Genomic DNA, 6852 nt, shown 5'->3' on the forward strand with positions numbered 1-6852 from the left:
TTTATGGAAGGACTGGTCTTTACCAGAGCACGTGTCCAGAGTTTAGGTATGGGGATAGGTAGGTGTTAGGCATCTAACCCCACTTGACCCGTGGGTCAGCTTCCACTCATTGTAGTCCAAGTGTTAGCTTTGTTAAAGGCCTATTTAACATGTTATTCTAACTCACACACACACTAACATGCATCTAAAGCAAACAACATGGCATAAGCATCCTCAAACCTAGCATTCATCTATCATGGCATTAAGCATATATCACCAAAGGCAGAAACATCATAGGGAAGACAGACAAATCATATTATTGCATCTAAACAAAAAGAAACACTAATAAGCAAAAAAAGAGTTAAACCAAACAAAGTAAAGCAAAACAGAGTGAACAGACATATACGGATATGAAAATCAGGTTAAATAGAGGCCAAACATGTGAATAAAGCAAAGGAAAAATGAACAAAACGCGAATTAGGGTTTCTAGGAAAGAGTATGCGTGCGCATACATAGGGCATACGTACACAGCCCATCAGTATGTGTAGGCATACTACAAGTATGCATACGCATGCAAGTAGCATGCGCACGCATACACACCCAAGAACCCTAACCTAGAAACTGCATAACAAAAACAAATAAATTTTTTTTGAAGAATCTAAAAACCAAACATGCTCAAAATACAAACATAAAGTAAACCTAGACTAAACAAAAATATTAAAGCAATTAAAATACATATATAAACATAGAGCAAGACTTAAATACAGTACTTAGGTGTTGTTCCTTAGATTCCCTTCTTAAGATTCTGCCATGTGGACTTTTTCTCAGGGGATGTAAGTGCATTTTTTAGTTAAGTAGCCATATGGCTGTATCTTAAGAGGGGAACCTAAGGAACAACACCTAAAGTATTGTACCTAAGTTTTGTCCATAAACATAAAAACAAAGGAAACACAAAGGAAAGCGAAGAGCCAAAGTTACAAACTTTACCTCAACATTAGTAATCTTTACCTCAGTGGAAGATCAACGGTGGCCTAAAAAGAATAGAAAGCATATAGACCAATGTCATTGGGGTGGCGCTAGCCAAAGGCCCTTCGTTGGTTAAGTTAGATATTAAAGGATGAATTTTCTAATCAAATATGAATTAAGAATATAGTGGATCCTATAAAAAAAAAAAGAATATAATGGATTGTGTATCTTTCTCTGTTCAAGGAGGCTGGCATATATTGCCTTCATAATTGTAGTCGTTGGGCCCTCGTTATAATTGCTTTTATGGGAATTATAATGCTCTTGTTAACTTGATGGTCATTATAGTTTTGTCAACGATCATGTTGCCCATTTCTTTTGTTGGTTATGCTAAGGTCATTAATGCCTACTTAATTCTGTTACCATCACTTGATATTATGGATGGCCATTTTTAATTTATTGTATTCATCAGCTACCATTCCTAAAATTAAAGACCAATGGCTGGATGTACATCATGAACCGAATGAATTTTAATGTATTTTTTATTAAGTTGATTGCGTTTTAATATCAAAAATGTTCTTGGGTATTGCGCAATTTAAACACTAGATACTTGATAATGCACATGAAATTTTGATGTAGGATGGAATCTCCAATTAAATTTCCGTAATTTATTATTTTTGGTAATTTTACGTAATTTTTAGATTTTTAGGATTAGAGTTATTATTTCGTTAATTTTAGATATCTTTAATGTTGTTTAATCAAATTTGGGCTTAGTGTGTGGAGACTGCATTTTGTACCCCTTATGACTTGAGCCCCCATTCCTTAATGATGCTCGAAATCTAAGGCTCAAGGCCAATTTAGAGCTCAATCAGATATCAAATTGACTTAAAGAGTGTTAAAATGGAAAGTATAACCTTTAAATGATGCAAAAATCTATTTTTGGAAATAAAAGACCAAAGTGGCCCTTGGCCCACATACTTGGGCATCCACTTGCGTACGTGGGCCAAAGCATACGTGGCCCAAGTCAATTTTATTTTATTGGGACCTTTCTGGCTCCATTCCTTTGAGTTTAAGATTACTAATCACGTGTTTATTGACTGTGATAGATTTGACTAAGGGGAACGGTAAAAAATCAAGCCTAGGAGCTTTTTGCTTTAAGGTATTCAGTCTTGCTTCCTTTTACTTTTCTATCTTTCTTTTTAGTTTTAATCCTGTTTCTTTGTGTAGTTTAGGTTTATGCATGCTTTCTTAGGTTAGTTTATAGTTCTTTTTATGTTCAGAGCATGTTTGGTTGTTAGAATTAGGTTTTTTGTTCATACTCTATTTTCTACTTCGTGTTTCTCGGTTAGGGTTCTTGAATAATTCCCACACATGCATGTCATGAGCATGCATATGCAGGATTACGCAATTACTTGCCCAAAAACTCTAATCCAGATTCCTCATGTTGTTTGGTTTGTTGTTTCACACGTTTTACCTCTTTTAAATCCCTTTCTTATGTCCACATGTATTTGATTTCTATCTTCTATGCTTATTTGTCTTTAACATACTTGGATTAGGGTTTTATGTTTGTTTCTTGCTTTTGATGACATGAACACGCATTCATATGCCCATTCATGATGCCATAGGTGCTGTGTTGCTGAAAGGTAGGTGAAGGTAAGCCATGTATAGGTATGAACATGCATTTGATGGTGTTTTAGTGAATGCCTTGCTTTGTGTCTTTCAATACCAATTATACGCCTTACATGATCTTGTGATTGATGATATGCTCACAGCCATATTTGGGGCTGCTGCCTTATTTAGATGTATGATAGGGATTTCACATGTTAGATGAATGTTAGGGTTTCTTATGTGTGTTTGACTCTCTTTTGCTTTGTGGATAGATATGTTATTTTGGGATCAAAGATGCCATGTTGTATGTTAGATGCATGTTAGTGTTTGTGTGAGTTTAGGACGCAAGTGTTGAAGTCATTTTTTAATAAGGTTAAGATTAAGACACAATGATAGGAGACCAACCTTAGAGTTTGGCGATCTTGGGTGTCTAACACCTTCCCAAGAATGTACCTAAACTTTGAACCCATATCTTGGTAGTAAGATCAAAGCTCCTTCATCGAAAAGGACACTATATATATGGTTTCTAGACCATTACAAAAACTAGGTGGGTGACTCCCCCTTTGTGTCCAAAGTGTGCCTTTTCCTTGCCGCCCTAGGAATCCTTTTTAGTATTTAAATATATTGTAGTCCCTAAGGTCGTCTATAGTAATTCAAATTCAAATCAATTGAAGTTTAGACTTTTTTCTTTATTTTCTGGTGGATTTCAGACCATTTTTCCTTGTGGATTCAAGGATTCTCATGGATTTGAGGCTAACTTAAAAAAAAAAAAAATAGTGTTTTGTTTCTTTTTTTCTTGAACTAGTCATGTTTTGAAAAAAGTGTTTTGTTTCTATTGGCATTACCTTTGTCTCATGGATTTGATTTTCTTTTTGATTTGGAGGAATATTTTATTTTTTGGAAGATTCTTGAAGAAAAAAAGGTACGGCTTGCGTTTAATAAATTGGATAGTGAAGCAATGAAATGATGGGAAGACATTCAAATCGATAGAAATCATCGAGGTAAGCATTCAATTTTCTCTTGGAAAAGAATGAAAAAAGTGTTGATTGATTTATGGTTTCCTCTTGATTATTATGATATATTAGACTATACAAGTGTTAAATATAGATCTGTATATTCATATGAAGAGGAATATGTTCAAAACATGAAAAGCCAACCACATAGTCAAAATTATCACATCCAAGTTCACGTGTCAAGAAAATAAAAAGTGGCTCGACAAAATTAAGTCAATTTTTAAAGAAAATATTGAAGAGATTGAATAAAATCAAGTTTTACCATCAGAAGTTGAAAAATTTTGTGAAAATAATTTGCATGAAAATTATTTTGAAGTCAATCAGGAAAGGAGAAAGTTTGGGTACAAACTTGTTTGTATCTTAAGGCTATAAGTTCCATTAAAATAAATTAATATGACTACATATTTTGAAAATCTAACCATTGGATTACATGTTGTTTATATTCGTAGTACACATGCCAAATTTCTTGTCAATTGAACGTCATTTAATATTCCATCCATAAACTTATTTTTGTAGAATAATTTTAGATTAAAAAAAAATTCTAATTTGAAATTTTGGTTTATGATATAGTTATTGATTTTTGATCCTCTAGAAATTTTGCAAGCATGAAGGATATTAGAATAAAATATAATCTATGGTGGTTTGCCCAAATTCACATCTAATTAAAAGATATTAAGTGAAATTGTAGCCTTAAGGCACAACCAAATTTGTTGTCAAACTTTGTCTATGAGGAAAAGGTGGATGTTCTTAATACAATTGGTGAAAATTACATTGAAGTAAATGATTGTGAGGTAGAAATTGTAGAGAACATTGTCCAAAATCTCGCTAAAACCAAATCAGGTGATTGAAAATCCAGAGTTTTTTGATTTTTTTGGGGTTGAAAGATTTGATGTGGTTCTTCTCCCTTATTTGGTGTATATTTTCAATGTCATGAAGGCTAAGGAAAGAGAATCTAAAGTTAATTTGTTTGCTCAATTGATGAGTTGTAAGTTAGGAAAGAAGACATGGGGACTCAAGTATTCCCAACATTTGTTTGCTTGGCATGGAAGATTTCAGATCTTGACTATCAACTTGAGGAGGATGTTTTTTTTTTTTTTTTTTCAAGTGGTGGGATTTGATGTAGGATGAGATCTCCAATTTAATTTTGGTAATTTATTATTTTTGGTAATTGTATGTAATTTATAGATTTTTAGGATTAGAGTTGTTATTTCCATAATTTTAGGTGTCTTTAATGTTGTTTAGTCAAATTAGGATTTGACGGGTGTTTTCCTATCCGCCTTAGGATTCCTTTTAAATATTTTAATACATTGTAGTGTCTAAGGCCGTCATTAATAATTCATATTTAATTTAATAAAAGTTCAGACTTATTTCAAAAGCAAACGTGTTATGCTTCTCGTGGCTTTCTTACCCTCATCAAATTCTTATTTGTAATCTACTAAGAATAGGATTATGACTAGACTAGAAGTTATTAGAAGAAAGCTAAATAACTGGTAGTAATGTCGTTATAATGTTTCTTTGTTGAAAAAGTTTGTTTGAGATCTCATTGTTATCATTCCCATTTTAGATTATTTAGTTCTTCATAATGTGCAGAATTCGATCGAAAGATTTTATAATCATTCCTTACGTTTGCTTCGTGCTATATATTGATGGGAAACGTAGCAATTAGGCTAGCTTATTTATTACTTGGTTCCAATTTCGATGATACAAGTAGCAAAATAGGCATTTTCTCAGCTATAATAAATTTAACGTGCATATAGTGAAAGAAAGAGCAATACTTATAGATGACTTGATCTGTCACCATTGGAGTACCTAAGCCACTGGATAGGAAGGTTTCATGGCAATGCCACAAACACCTTCTGGTGCTCCAGTATCTCTCTGAATCCTCATGTAGCCACTCTCACCCCAGGTGGTGCCCCATGAATTCTTGATTAACCAGTACTTGGTACCATCATCAGTCATTCCATACCCGATTATAGTAACGGCATGGTCTAAATTGGTCCCGCATTCTCCTGTGAAAACTCCACTGGAATAGGACTTAAAGTCAGGACTAGAACCTTCTATGGCAACTGAAACTGGGTGGTTGGCTACTGCTTGTAGTAATGCCTCCTCATTATTGGAAGGTACGTCTTCATATGAACTTATCTGAGCTACAATATTAGATGCCCTTTGCTGGTCACAAGTTCCATCCATAGCCTGATATGGGTAGTTTTCCTCAGTGGCTAGTCCTTGGTTCTGTATTATATATTCAAAGGCATAATCCATGACACCACCATTGCAACCGTGACTGCCTTCCACACAGTCCACTAGTTGTTGCTCGGAAAGGGAGATTTCGTTGCCATTTTTGATCTGGGTGACCCCCTCTACTGCGCTGAAAAGGCCCAGCAACATCCTACATAGGAATCAATCATAACAGAAATCTTGTTAGGACAAAAATAAATGCAGCAAATAAGGCTAAACTAGGTTTTAGTTTCATACAACGTTATTATTCTCTTACCACACTGGCCTTGGTTTTTGATGGGGGTAACAGCTCCTTTTTCTCTCCAATCCATAGTCATTGGAATTTCAGTCAGGTTTTCATATCTGAATGAGGTTTTGGGTGAAGTGGGCTGGGAGGAAATCTTGTATCCAGTACGAGTAGCAATGAATTCTTCAGTTGTTAAGTCTGCAAATTCATTGACGCTTAACTTGTAAGTGCGATTCCCTTCATTGTTGACTTTGTCTATGTATTCAACATTGACCTTGAATATCTCGAAACGCTTTTCCTTCTCTGCATCATCTTCGTAGTTGCGTCCATACTTAGCCATCCATTGCTTATACCTCCCAACAATGGAGTCTTCAAGTAATGTGCGGGACATGGCTTGATATGTGGAAGTCTCCAAAATCAACAAGAAGACTATGATAAGTTTTTTTCCATGTATTAAAGCCATTGTTTTACAAACCGAAGAGAGTTCTTTGTTAATGGCTCTATGTGATTGATAATTGGTGAGAAAGAAAACACACATTTACCCTATTTATACGAGATTAGCATCCCCATTGTGAAGTGCATCTTGGGTTGGAATGGGACCCCTTTCTCCCATCGTGCTGGGCATGTTAAAGTTGACACTTGAATCAGAATTCTTTCTTGAGGGATTCTGATTGCTGATAAAGGTTTTGAATGATCAAATTTAAGTAACATGGGAACCCAGCCAACGTGTGAAACTAGAGAGTGTCTATCTGGATGTTGGTCGCTATCGTTCTTCGTGCAGTATACGAAGGGATAGTCCCCCTTGCATGTGGCATTCCTTTCAAT

General features: G+C 34.9%; 1 pseudogene; it reads right to left on the reverse strand.

The window, feature by feature from the left end:
* Window positions 1–5326: 5326 nt before the first annotated feature.
* LOC142615306 (senescence-specific cysteine protease SAG39-like) lies at window positions 5327–6544 on the reverse strand (annotated as a pseudogene).
* Window positions 6545–6852: the final 308 nt, after the last annotated feature.

This window comes from Castanea sativa, chromosome 11, assembly GCF_040712315.1.
Source record: "Castanea sativa cultivar Marrone di Chiusa Pesio chromosome 11, ASM4071231v1".
Classification (NCBI taxonomy): domain Eukaryota; kingdom Viridiplantae; phylum Streptophyta; class Magnoliopsida; order Fagales; family Fagaceae; genus Castanea; species Castanea sativa.